Raw genomic sequence first — 13,577 nt, 5'->3', positions numbered from 1 at the left:
GAAGGTCCCAAAAGCGAGACCTATTGGCTATGCCAATGCTTGTTTTTATTTTCTCATAGGTTGGTGGATGCGGCTCCAGGTCTTCACTAAAGCTCTCATCGCACACAGTGATGTTTCCTACTTTCTCCATGTGTTTAGCTCCTTGGGTGTTCAGCTCACTTATGAGACTGGTTTTTGAAGACAGCAATATATGTTTCAATTTTGTGTAACTGATTTAAGTATTTTCCATTTGTAGTACCCCTGATGAAGGGCAATTGTGAATGCCCGAAATGCATTGGGATCGGCCGCACTGTTAGATGCTTATATGTTAATATTGGACTCAGTTGCATGAAGAATATTTGCCTTTAAAGATGCATCTCGTTTGAATATAAAATTGACTTTGCAAGACACAGCATCTAAGTGTTCATTTTTCCATGGACATCTTGTTCACACATTGATTATACACAGTCTTTGACTTGTTGTTATATATTGTTGAAATTATCCACTATGTATTGTTTATACAGATTACAGAATTTCAGTGGATTATAGTAGTGCATCCCATGTCTAAGACACATGTCTTAGTTAATATTTTCATTTCGAATTGGGTGGCCGGGCAGAGCCTCCCCACAGGGTGCACACTTTAGAAAGCGACCTAAAGTAATTTGGCCAACTTTTGAATATATCTTGTTTACTTAGACTGCTACCCAGCTGTTCCTTTGTACTTTTAGAAAGTTGGCATTTTCCTTCCTTTGCCATTTAGTGTCTGCAACCTGTCACTGGGCCACATGACTGGGTGTAGTTATCAGCTGGGCTTTGTATATTCCTCCTAGATGGTCATACACAATAAAGGGATTAGGTGTGCCGGGATGGGACATCACTGGCAGTATGTGGGCACGGAGCTGGGCACAGCCCTACCTACACTTGAATAGAGTGTGCCCTGCCTCCACACAAATGGCTATATAGCCCCTGTAGGGAGGGGGATGCATGAAACCTGTGCTGTTCAAAGGAAAACCTCTTCCCACTTTCAAGGAGACACCTGGTATAAATATTGGCCCTCAGACAAGAACTCTTCAGTACACTTTTGGACCTCTGGAGATACTCCCCCTAAGGACTGCTGTGCTGCTGAAAGGACTGCCACTCAGCTGGAATTGCTACCCTGCTGGACTAATGCCTTGCTGGATTGCTGCCCTACTTTTCACCTGCCTTAGTCAGAGGCGTTGGACATGCACCTGGACCCAGATGTTCCGTAGTGACTCCAAGGTCTAGTCTGCTGGCCTCCTGTTCAGTGCCACAGGGACATGACAGGCTAACAACCACCTGAACCAGCACCTAGATCCAGCTGAAGTAAGCCTCTGACCCCCAAGTGGTGCCCATCAGGTCCTGTGGCCTCAGTGGAGCTGAATTTAAGTATTTGGGCTCTTAACGACCAGGTCAGTTGGTGCCAAGACCTTGTCGCTGGCAAGTACAAAGTTCCATCAACCTGATCCTTCGTGCTACAGATTGACCACTCACATGGAGCACCTTCACAAAGCTCGGGCATTACCGCCCGTGTCGACAATAGGCTCTTTGCACTACAGTGACGACACTCTGTGACACCTGGCCTGTCTGCGATGCTTCCCTGTACCTCTCTGCCCCCATCACCGCTACCAGAACTCTTTGCGCTGGATTGAGAAGGTAACTTTTCAGCGGGACTAACCTGGTCCCTGTATTCAACCTGCTCTCCATCTCAGTCGGCCTGAACTTGTGACTTTCTCCAGGTCTCGCATAAACAGACAGCGTGAGTGGCACTTTGGCCTTCCATTGGCTGAGTGCAAGACTAAAGGCCCCACAACATGTTTGTGCTTCCTGGGCATTGAGATAGACTCGCTGGTTGGGGAGGGTAGGTTGCCGCAGGAGAAGGTGAGCGCGTTCAGGGATGCGGTTAACACCTGTATAACGGCCAGGAAGTTGACGTTACATCAGCTGCAGGTATTGGTAGGGCAATTGAACTTCGCCTTGAGAGTGATCCCCATGGGGAAGGTATTTTCAAAGAACATAGCGCGGGCAATAACCGGCCTACGGGCAAAGCACGACCACTCGAGATTGTCTGCAGAGGTCAATGAGGACTTAGAGACGTGGAGGGGGTTCTTAGATAATTTCATTGGAACGCTATTGTGGCAAAAAACCAGCACAGAACAGCAAGGAGATAGCCCTCTACACAGATGCGGCGGGCAGCATTGGGTTTGGGGTAGTGTTGGGCTCTAGATGGTCCAAGCAGCATTGGCCTGGGCTATGGATTGCATCTGGGATCACACGCAACGTTACATTTCTAGAATTGTTTCCCATCACATTTGGGGGGGCATCAATAGCGAACACCAGGATAATTTTCTGGTCAGACAGCATGTCAACGGTCATGTCAATCAATAATCAAAGCGCAAAATGCCTTTGGGTGCTGGGGTTGCTGAAGACTCTTATTTGCCTATGTCTCTTGCATAAAGTGCATTTTTCTGCCAAGCATGTACCGAGGGTGGATAATGCAGTGTCTGACACTTTGTCTCGATCTAAGTTGGCAGAGTTCAGGACACGGTGGCCGCAAGCGGACGAAGTGATGGCGGTGTTCCCAGAGGAGTTGTGGAGGCTTGGTTCCCTATTGCCACAGACCTAATTGCAGAGAAGGTTTGGGGGTTGTACGACGCAATGTTCAGATCAGACGATGAAGCAGAAAGGTTCACCCCGGAGGGAGTACTGGGTTTCCTAGTGGTTCAGAGGGACAGGGGAAATCATTTGTCGCTAGTGCGCCGGCAATTGTCCGCCATTGCCTTCTTTGCTGGGTTAAAAGGGGTCAGAGATCCCACCAAGGACTTTAGGGTATTAAAGGCCATCAGGGGTTGTGAACGCATGGTACCGGGCTTACAGGACAATAGGCGACCTATAAACATGGAGATGCCACGGAGGATTTTGGGGGTCTTACAGCAGGTTTGTCGGGCCCAGTATGAGGTAGAGCTTTTCAGCCTCGCTTATGTGCTGGTCTTTTTTGGGGCCCTGCGCATCTCAGAGTTGATAGCATCGTCAAAGAAGGGTGAAGGGGGCTAGGGGTGGTGGGTGTCCTCCTTGAGGTAGGGGCGATCCATTTCAGGATCAGTAGGTCAAAAACAGACCAGCTAGGGAAAGGCTCATGGGTGAAATTGCACACAGTGCACCACACCGCAGACTGTCCAGTGACTTTGACAAAGAATTACCTCAGGGGATGCCCCGTGGTGGTATCAACCAGGCTTCTAGTACACAGAGATGGGGCACCAATGACGCGATACCAGTTCACTCAGGTGTGTAGGCGGGCACTGGCCTACCTGGGCGAGGATGCAACGCAGTATAGCTCCCATTCATTTTGCATAGGTGCGGCCACCACAGCAGCGGCGATGTGCCTGCCTGCGGACGCAATCAAAGGGGTGGGTCAATGGCGGTCAGCATGTTTTGAGCGGTATGTGTGGCCAAATCTTGTGTAGAGGGAGGAATGATGCCCAGGGTCCACCACCCCCGGTCATTGTCATAACAGCAATTCTCTCTCTATTTCAGTTGATGTGCGCAGCCTAGTACACGTATTTTGGTGTGGGCATTCCTTTATTCGCAGAGTGAAGCAGCAGTTCCGTGGGTACAGTCTGGAGGAAGCACAGGGGGCTGCTGGGTTTGTACACCATTGGATTGGGGTGGGGGGGTCTAAAATTGCAGGACCTGTTTGGTCAGCTTGAGCAAGCAATAGAATCATAAGCAGTTCCCCGACCTGTCATTTTAGTCATTCACGTGGGCAGGAATGATATGGTGCCGCTAGGCAGGCGAGGGGTGAAGGAGGCCTTGTCTGCAGCCATGTCTAGGATTAGACAATACTTACCGACAACGTCAATATTGCGGTCGGAGGTGATACCACTGGTGGTATGGGCTGGGGGGGGCTACGGTGAAGGCAATGAACAAATCTGTAAGGAAGCTGAACCAGTCGATCAATAGAATATTAGCAGGTTCCACAATGGGTTCAATTCGGCACAACTTGCTCCAGCGAGAAAAAAGGGAGCTGTTCCATCAGGATGGGGTGCATCTGTGAGCAAAAGGGCAGGAACTCTTCATCCAGACTATACTAGGGGCTAGTGCGCCAGGGAGCTTATCACCCTGTGGAGGAGCACTGACAGTTAACAACAAAGGGGGAGGCAGAACAATGGAGATTTAGTGACTGGATGGACCCCAGGAGTGGGTAGGATCAACGTGTACAGAGGGTAGGCGGGGAGGAGGGTCTGAACTGCTGGTGGTCCTGGACTCTACTACTCTAACCCGCAATGTATGGACTGAGTAGAATCTTGGGGAGGCTGCCTGTGTTCAGGTACCCCGGTGGGCCTGTGCGCTATGCAGTGCCCTGGATTTTAAGCAGTGGAACTGTTTACTGTAGCGTGTTGGGGCCTGCTGGCACAACGTGCGCAGCAGAGTGGGTGCTTGGTGGACCTAGATGGCCAAGTTCACGTGTACGGCCAAGTTCAAGTTCAAGTGTGATGTCGTGCTCAACTTCCTTTGACATGTTGATGTCGCTAAAGTGTGATGCTGTGAACATTTTTTATTTATCCAAGTAGGATACTTTTAGTCTCTTATTGGTTTGTGGTGAATTACCTGGTTTGATGTGAATAAAAAAGGCTATGCCTTGGACAACATACCCTGATTCTGAGACTTCTTGGGTACAGTGGGGAGGAAAGGGGCGAAAGTTGGGGAGGAGTTAATGTCACGTTGCGAGCGTACCATGACCAGGTGCCCTCCATGGCTAGGGGTGGGGCTCCCTTAGTAGTGCCGTGGGACTGAGTATCCTCTGAGGCCATGAAGGGGGTTGGCTAAACGGAGGAGTCAGGTGACATCATCGGGGTGTGCAGAAAAAACCTGGGTGTTTATTTAAGGCTGGGACCCAGGGGCTTCAGCCTCTTTGTCCCCCTACACCTCAGGCAAGCTGCAGGGGCCTGTCGTTGACCACCCACCCACCCGGCAGAAGAGCAAGACCTCGCGGAGGTGGAGCACTGACAGTTAACAACAAAGGGGGAGGCACAACAGTGGAGGTTCAGCGACTGGATGGACCCCAGGAGGGAGTAGGATCAACGTGTACAGAGGGTAGGCGGGGAGGAGGGACTGACCTGCTGGTGGTCCTGAACTCTACTGCCCTAACCCACAACATATGGACTGAGTAGAATCTTGGGGAGGCTTCCTGTGTTCAGGTACCCCGGTGGGCCGATGCACTGTGCGGTGCCCTGGTTTTCAAGTAGTGTAACTGTTTACTGTAGCTCGATGGGGCCTGCTGGCACAACGTGCGCAGCAGAGTGGGTGCTTGGTGGGCCTAGACGGCCAAGTTCTAGTGTACGGCCAAGTTCAAGTTTAAGTGTAATGTCATGCCCAACTTCCTTACTGCCATTGACATGCTGATGCCGCTAAAGTGTGATGCTGTGAATAATTTTTATATATCCAAGAAGGGGCATATTCTCAAAAACGTGTGATTACAATCGCAAAAAGTTACTTAACGCAACCTCAACATCGCAGTCTATCGCGGGAAATTAACGACATATTAACCAAGTATTCACAACACGGCGCTACCAAGCAATAGTCACCAGATAACGCGCCAAATAGCCACGTTAAAATCAACGCCACGCCGCAAAAATGCAAAAATGCGAAACACGAACGCTAAAAAAGCTGCAATGAGGCCAAGCTGCAAAAACCAGCCACAGGCCTGCAAATCCCAGAAAGAAGCCAAAGTGTGTATCAACATGGATGCACCCTGATAGAGCGCGCGCAGAGGCCAACGCGAACCCCACAAGCCCCACAGACCACCAGCAAAGAACAACTGGCTCGAGGAATGCCAAGGAGAAGAGGGAGAGGAAGACGGGGTGCAGTCGGCAGGAAAACAAGACCAGCGTCATGGAGGTGACAGTACACAACCAACAACTGACCCACAATCAGACTACCTTGAATGCAGCCGGAGTGTCAAGGAGGCCAATGGAGGAGGCCAAGAGGCGCTGGCATGACGGGAAAATCTGAACCAGGCACAAAGACGCTGCCAACAGGAAAGCAGCAATGGCGACAGGAGGTGGGAGTCCTGCGCCACAGGAGGAGCTGGAGGAAATGGAGGCCACAGTCAACAGTGCCGAGACGGTGCAAGGAGGTGGGAGTGTGGACACAGCTCAGGAGGATATCACACAACATCAACAGGGTAAGTAAAGACCAGGGACTGGGGGGACGGGGTGAGATGGGCACAATGGCACACACGCACAACGATGTGTAGCACACTGCACACCCACAATGGCCCTGGATCATGTCCCTCATCCCCGTGGCACACTGCAGCACACACACACACAGCAATAACAGCACATCCACATTGACGACAATGTGGTACAATGTGCAACCCTGACACTGCAGTACAGAGGACACAACTGGCTCCATACACACGCAGAAACAGGCCCACCACATCTGACAGAGCTGGAAACTGTGAATTGGAAATGTACGCGTAAAACCTCACACCCGTCATGTAGTCCAAATGTACACTGTCCCGCATCTAAATCCTGCACCTACAAAACAGTCACAATGTACACTGTCATACAGTCTGGATGTAAACAAGAACAATGCCCCAAAACACATGTTAACACAATGTCAACATGCATCTCCCCTCCACATTGCAAAGGGACACACAACACCTCCAACAGAGCACAGAAGGCCACACATCAGTGATGCCTGAGTGGACCACCACACCTACGACACCGACACCCTACAACAGCCCATTGACATCCCATGCAACCCACCACCAGAGCCAGGGCAGCCAGGCTACTTAAAGGAGGACCCAGCCCCTGAAACAGACCACACAGCATGAATCACCCACAAGCATGGCAGGCTCACAACACTTCACCGAACCACACTTTGCACCCCAATGCCAGGTGTCAGAAGGCCAAAAGGAGGTGGCCCAACAGGTGCGGGTGGGGTCAGAACCCATGGAAGGTGAACTAGAGCACATACGTGGGTGTCCATTACCCTTCAGGGACCACCTACACCCCACAAAGGAGAACCACACCGCCAGAGAGACACATGCAGATGCACATTCCCAGTACAGAACCACACCTAGGGGCATGCACAGATCAGTCACACACCCATGTTAGCTCTGCATATGATGGCACAGTCCACTGGCCTTACGAATTGCGTGGGTGACGACAAGGCTACATGTCCAAGCCCGAACCCACTGCCTGCGGTGACATGTCTGCATCCGCTGTACACAGCACAATGTAATGTCGTAGAGCCCAGGGCCCACATGCATACAACAAGACCACAGGGACACATGCAGATATCATGTTGAACTGGCCATGGGCACGTGTGCCCGGCCCCTTTATTGGCAGGGCCACATGTACAGTGACGCCTGTGCTGGTTGTGTGTGGGGTGAGTATAAGGAGTGCTTGGTGCTGGCAACAACTTGAACAGTGGACATCAGTGCAATAGAAACTAAAAACACCTGCATAACAGAGTCAACTGAGGTTGGGTCCACAGAGCTGAGCGTGCTCATGTGAAGAAAATGTCTACGATTGTGTCCCTTCTGGACATTCCTGATGCAGCTGCAGGGGGGGTGTCACACCTGCATCATCTTCCTCATCGCCGTCCCAGGTCTCCCACACTGCCTGAGGTGACATTGCTGCGTGAGCACCCCACACCACATAACCAAAACAGTAATGGACGATGATTCATGGTGCACAGAGATAGTGGCACCTGGAGTGCTAAGCAGGGGATCAGGCAGAAGATGGCATCCACAACAGGTGCCGGCAACTCCGTCAGTCTGCCAGTATGACCGTTTCAACACTGGCAGTTGGCAGTTGGAGTTGGCCCTGGCGGTGGTGGCGTATTCCTCCTGCGGTGATGCAACGTCCGGCCCGTTCACGATTCGATTTGATGTGTGAGCCCTGGTGTGCCACAGTTGAGGCCGAAGGCAGCGGACAGCGCAGGGCCACAGACACATGGCGTTGATGACCCGGGACACCGCCACGGGACGGTGACTTGTGGTGCAGTGAGATAGGGGCACATGAAGTGCTGAGCGGGTCCTCTTCGATGTTCAATGTGGACGTGGCAGAGGCTTGCGGGGAACAGTGGGAGGGATCCTCCAGGGCATGATGCAGAGAGTGGGAGTTGTCTGGAAGCAGCAAATGGAGGAGTGGAATCCCACGGCATCGTTTTGGCCACAAAGCCAGTATCACCAACATGCTGGCTACGACAACCCCAAGTTCATGGACTCAGTCACCACCAAAGTTCATCCAGAAAGTGTTCATGGGTCTCGGGGAACAGACCTAGGGCTGCAAGGGGATGCAGTCTGCGTTGAGGCATGTAAAATGACATCAAGTCAGCCATAAATAAATCAAGACTGAATTCGAATTGTGTGTGACCTACTCGACCGCAGTGGAGGCCTGAGGCAGCGGTCAGCACGGTTCAGAGAGCTCCTCCTGATACTTCAACACACGAAGTCGATCTGACATTTGGAGGTGACTTGTGGTTGACGTAGGCAAAAGCACCAGAGCCAAGCAGGTGTTCAGTCAGGGACGATGACGTGTCCTGCCTGGTACGGACTGGATTGGATTGGCGTGAGGCCTGCTGGACCACAGTGTAGGCTGATGGCATAGTCATCAGGGCCCACAGACACCTGTGTTTGGGATGCTATGCACAGACTTGGTGTCACCACATCGGTCACCACATTGAAGGGAGTATAGTGAATTAAATCTGCCATTCTTGATGTACTCGGCCATGGTGTAATCAAGACTCAGTTCCAACTGTGTGACCTACTCGATCGCATTGTAGGCCGGAGGCAAGTGTCAGCAGTGGCCCACAGCCACGTGTCGTTGGCTCGCGATGCACATAGTTGCTGACACCAGGGCAGTTGTCGGTAGTGTTCGATCACCTCCGTAACGATGATACTTCTACCCTCTGGACTGAAACGCGTCATCCTCTTAAACCTCTCCTTGCATGCAATGATATGTACTCTGCCATTGACAAATCAAGACTCAGTTCCACATGTGCGAATGACTCGAAGGCAGCGTGGCCTGAGGGCAGTAGTCCGTGTGGGCCCACGGACACCTGTGGATGGACTGCTATGCACAGACTTGGTGGCACCTTATCGATGGGAGTACAGTGAGATAAAATATGCCATAATTGATGTTCTCTGCCATAGTGTAATCAAGACTGAGTTACAAATGTGTGACCTACATTTCCGCTGTGCATGCAGGTGGAGTACCTCAACGAGACGGGAATACAGCGTGCCGGTGTCGCGGAGGCCGTGATGGTCTGAGGAGGCTGACAGGTTCGCGGCACTCTGGCTTGGAGCTTTTACGGGCACGTGGTGGGCCCTCATCGACACACGCCGGTGTCGGCAGGTGGGCATTGAGGTCTGGGTGCGTAGGGGCAGGCAGGACTGGTACGGGGCGCTGCGTCCCGGGGTGCAGCAGGCATACAGGAACGCAGGCAACACCACTCACAGCGTCGGCGTCGGCCTCGTGGCGGGGTGATGGGTGCCGCCCTGGCAGAGTCATTGGGCATTGCGGAAGAGGACCATGCCCAGAGGTACGTGCTTTTTATTCACACCCCTACGCGTGCCCAGCGTACACCGGGCCAGCCAACTCCGCTCACGCTTACAAGGGGGACGTAACAAGCTACATTTCTGGGATCTTCCCCACTGGCTGGGGTGACATGGTTGCGTCCACTGTACCCTGCACTCCAAACACCAGTGGGGTATGTCGACATGGATATGTGTGTGGTCTGCATGCTGCAGTTTGGCCATCGCTTCAACGCCACACCTGGCATTGTGTACATTGTCATTCCTAGGTCAGTTGCCTCCTTCGCACATGCCTGGTCCCCACCTCTTACCACAATCTGCTATTGTGTGGTTGAGGTGCAATGCAGTTGATGGCTTATGTGCATGGCTGGCCCAGGTTGCCCAAGTGAATTGTGCTGTTGTGTCTGGTGGGTGGGCCTGTTGTTTGACATGTTGTATGTGAGTTTGTGACATGTGCATTCCCAGTGATGTGAGTTGCTTGGTTGTGGAGTTGAGGTGTGTGGTGTGTTCATTTGGTACTTGCCAACGAGCAGCGTATTTACGTAGGTGCCAGCCAGGAAGCGCCTGGTGATGGTGGGCTATCGGAAGATGTAGGACTCATGCACTCGGAATGGGTGGTTGTCGTCGATGGTTGGTGGGGGGTCCCAGGTGGTCCACTGTTGCCTGCACAGTTATCGTATGCGTGTGCTTTAGGTTGCGTATATTGGGTGCAGTGTCACCAGGGGGCACAAGTCGGACATGTGTGCATTCAATTGCCCCTTGACATGTGAGGGAATCCAGCTATGGCTTTGAGGCCTTGCTTGGTCTTCAGCTGTTCCTGCGCAGTGTGGGGGAAGGATCAATTAATCAATCAATCAATCAATCAATCAATCAATCAATCAGGGGTTTGTAAAGCGCACCTGTCACATGTCTCAAGGCGCTGTGGGGGGGGGGAGCTCCGGATCAGTCGAAGAGCCAGGTCTCGAGGTCCTTCCTGAAAGTTTGTAGGGTTGCGGAGCGTCTGATGTTCACGGGGAGTACGTTCCAGGTCTTGGCTGCGATGTGGGAGAAAGCTCTCCCACCTGTTCTGTTCTTGTGGATCCGGGGGACCTCTGCCAGGGCAAGGTCGGGGTAGTGGAGGTTCCTCTTGGGTACCTGGAAGGATAGTCTCTTGTTGAGGTATTTGGGTCCGATGTTGTTGAGGGATTTGTAGGCGTGGGTTAGGAGCTTGAAGGTAACCCTCTTTTCGACCGGGAGCCAGTGAAGATCTCCAAGGTGTTGAGTCATGTGTTCGTGGCGTCCCGAGGACGAATCTGGCGGCGGCATTCTGGATGGTTTGGAGTCTGTGAAGGAGGGATCTGTTGATTCTGGCATATAGGGCGTTGCCGTAGCCCAGCCTGATGGTTATGAGAGCGTGGGTGACGGTCTTTCTGCAGTCAGGGGGGTCCATTTGAAGGTCTTGTGGAGTATGCACAGGCAGTTGAAGCTCGTGGAAGTGACGGCGTTGATCTGGCGGTTTATGGAGAGGAAAGAGTCGAGGATGATGCCGAGGTTGCGTGCGTGGTCTGTAGGCGTGGCTGGGTTCCCGAGGGCGGGGGCCCACCAGGAGTTGTCCCAGGCTGAGTTGCAGGGTCCGAGGATGAGGACCTCGGTCTTCTCTGAGTTAAGCTTGAGGCAGCTGTCCTTCATCCAGGTTGCTACGTTCTTCATTCCCTCCTGGAAGCAGAGTCTGGTGTCGTCGGGGATCTTCGTGAGTGAGAGGATGAGCTGGGTGTCATCTGCATAGGAGACGATGCTGAGCCCATGCTGTCTGACGATGGCAGCGAGGGGGGCAATGTAGATGTTGAAGAGCGTGGGACTGAGAAATGAGCCCTGTGGCACTCCGCTGTTGATGTCAGTGGGCTTGGAGAGGAAGGGAGGGAGTCTGATCCTCTGGGTTCTGCCAGAGAAAAAGGATCGGATCCAGTCGAGGGTGGCTCCTTGGATCCCAGCGATGTGGAGTCTGGCTGCAAGGGTGCGATGAGAGACAGTGTCAAAGGCTGCGGAGAGGTCAAGAAGGATGAGGGCCATGGTGTGTCCCTGGTCGAGTAGCATGCGGATGTCGTCTGTGGTGGCGAGGAGTGTCGTACTTTAATCTTTGTTACCGCGTAGGGAACAGGGCCCTACCCCTGTCTATCTTGGTATTAGCAAACCGCAAATGGTAAATGCGGCATGTACGAGTGCTTTATATATCGTTCTAGCTATGAATGCACTGTGTACACGCTATTCTGCTTCACTACGCGGGTTCCATTTTGGAAGCAGTGGCCATCTTGTCATTGCCCTCACATAGGCTATAATGGAGTAAATACGGGCCTCACAGTACATGGGCTTCTCCTCTGACTTCTCTGTGACCTGGGCAGCTGGCTCTGCTGCCCCAGGTCAAACTGGTCTCACGAGCTCCCCTTCCTCCGTCCACCTGTGATTAGCATCAGGGCTTGACCCGTCATAAAACCCTTTCATTCTACACAACCCTCCGGCTAATCTCTTTCACACCTGCTTGTTCCTGCTTTATGACTTGTTTCCCAAAACAGGAGATGCTCATGTTTATTGGGGGGTCTATTGACATCCGATGTGGGATCTGAACCTTACTGTGTAAATCATTGTGGGCTGGCCGAACTGGAATGTGGGATGGTCATCATGACTCTGCTTTTTCGTTTGTAATGTATACTTGTAATGGCCATATCATAAACCTAGGAATGTATGCTTGAGGCAGGGAAAAGTGTATTTAAGGTGAAGTCCATTCCTATGATTTTCAGCAGTCTCCTGAGAACATACACGCTGTTGTACTTCTAGGATACCTGTAATTGGTCTGCAGCCAATAAACGAATCTTTGACTTCACCCAGAAGACTCTGTGTTTCTGTAGGTCTGGAACAGGGTGAACCCAGAAGTCATAGGGTGTGTGCCCCTGCACCGCTGGGTCTAAAATACCCAGTACTTCAGTTTGGCGCCCAACGTGGGGCGATTTCAGCGGTACCAGTCCAAGCCAGAGGTTCGTGAGGAGCTTCGTGTGGAAATTCCGGAGGAAGGCCGCCACTTCATCGACCCCTGCATGTCGACGTGGTCCGAAAGTCTTTTCTGCGAGGTTCTCCGCGTCCCGACGGCTACGAAGGACTGCTGCCCTGATTAATCGACCTGTTTTGGACCCTTGACGAGTTTTGAGAGAGCGAAACAATCGAGAGAGTCTTCTGGTGACGCCATCGATCAGCAATATTCAGTTAAGTATAAGTGGAGCGTCTCCCATTTGTTTTTGGTATCCTTCGGGATCGTTTGATTTGGTAATTTGGTAATTTGGAGATTGCAAACGCCAAAGCCAGAGGACTCGTGTATTCACGAGAATATCGTAATCGATAATCCTTTGACGTTTGGATCTAGACTAGTGAGCAAAGATGCCTGGTTCTGGACTATTTGGTAGATTATTCTGTTTGGGTTGTGGAAAAGATTTCCAGCTGGAGGAATCATGTCCGGTTCCTCCGGTTGGAACTCCAACTTATGAGCTCTATGTAAAACATGGTGTAGGCCCCATTGCATATAACGAAGTGTGGATCCACTACACCAGGAAAGACGGTGTTTTAAAATGGCCCCAAAATGGTAGTTTCGATACCGATATTTTAGATAATTTGGAAATTAAATTGTTCAAAAAGAAAGCCCGGCCGGCGATGTTTGACTCTTTCCGCTTATGGCGAAAGGAAGCCAAACAGAAGGAAATTAAGCTAGCGAAAAAGAATAAGAGAGAGAAAGGTATGACAGTAATGCAAGCAGCTGTACAATTTAAAGACAATGAGGAGGAGCAGATGAGTGAGCAATTGCACAGGCAGCGCAAGTTAGGGATTGACAAATGTTACCCAGCTTTACCACATTCTAAGCAGAATGAGTTAGAAGAAAAGGAGAAAGATCCCCTGATGTCACATTTGTTGAGTTCGCCACCCCCGTATGCTCAAAATGCCACGGCACCTCCCCAGCTTGTGAATGTGCCACCTCCAGTCAATATACTGCAAGCCTTGCCGCAACCGCCAG

This window comes from Triturus cristatus, chromosome 4_1 (assembly GCF_964204655.1).
Source record: "Triturus cristatus chromosome 4_1, aTriCri1.1, whole genome shotgun sequence".
NCBI classification, from domain to species: domain Eukaryota; kingdom Metazoa; phylum Chordata; class Amphibia; order Caudata; family Salamandridae; genus Triturus; species Triturus cristatus.
Note: the sequence above shows the minus strand (reverse complement) of the source record.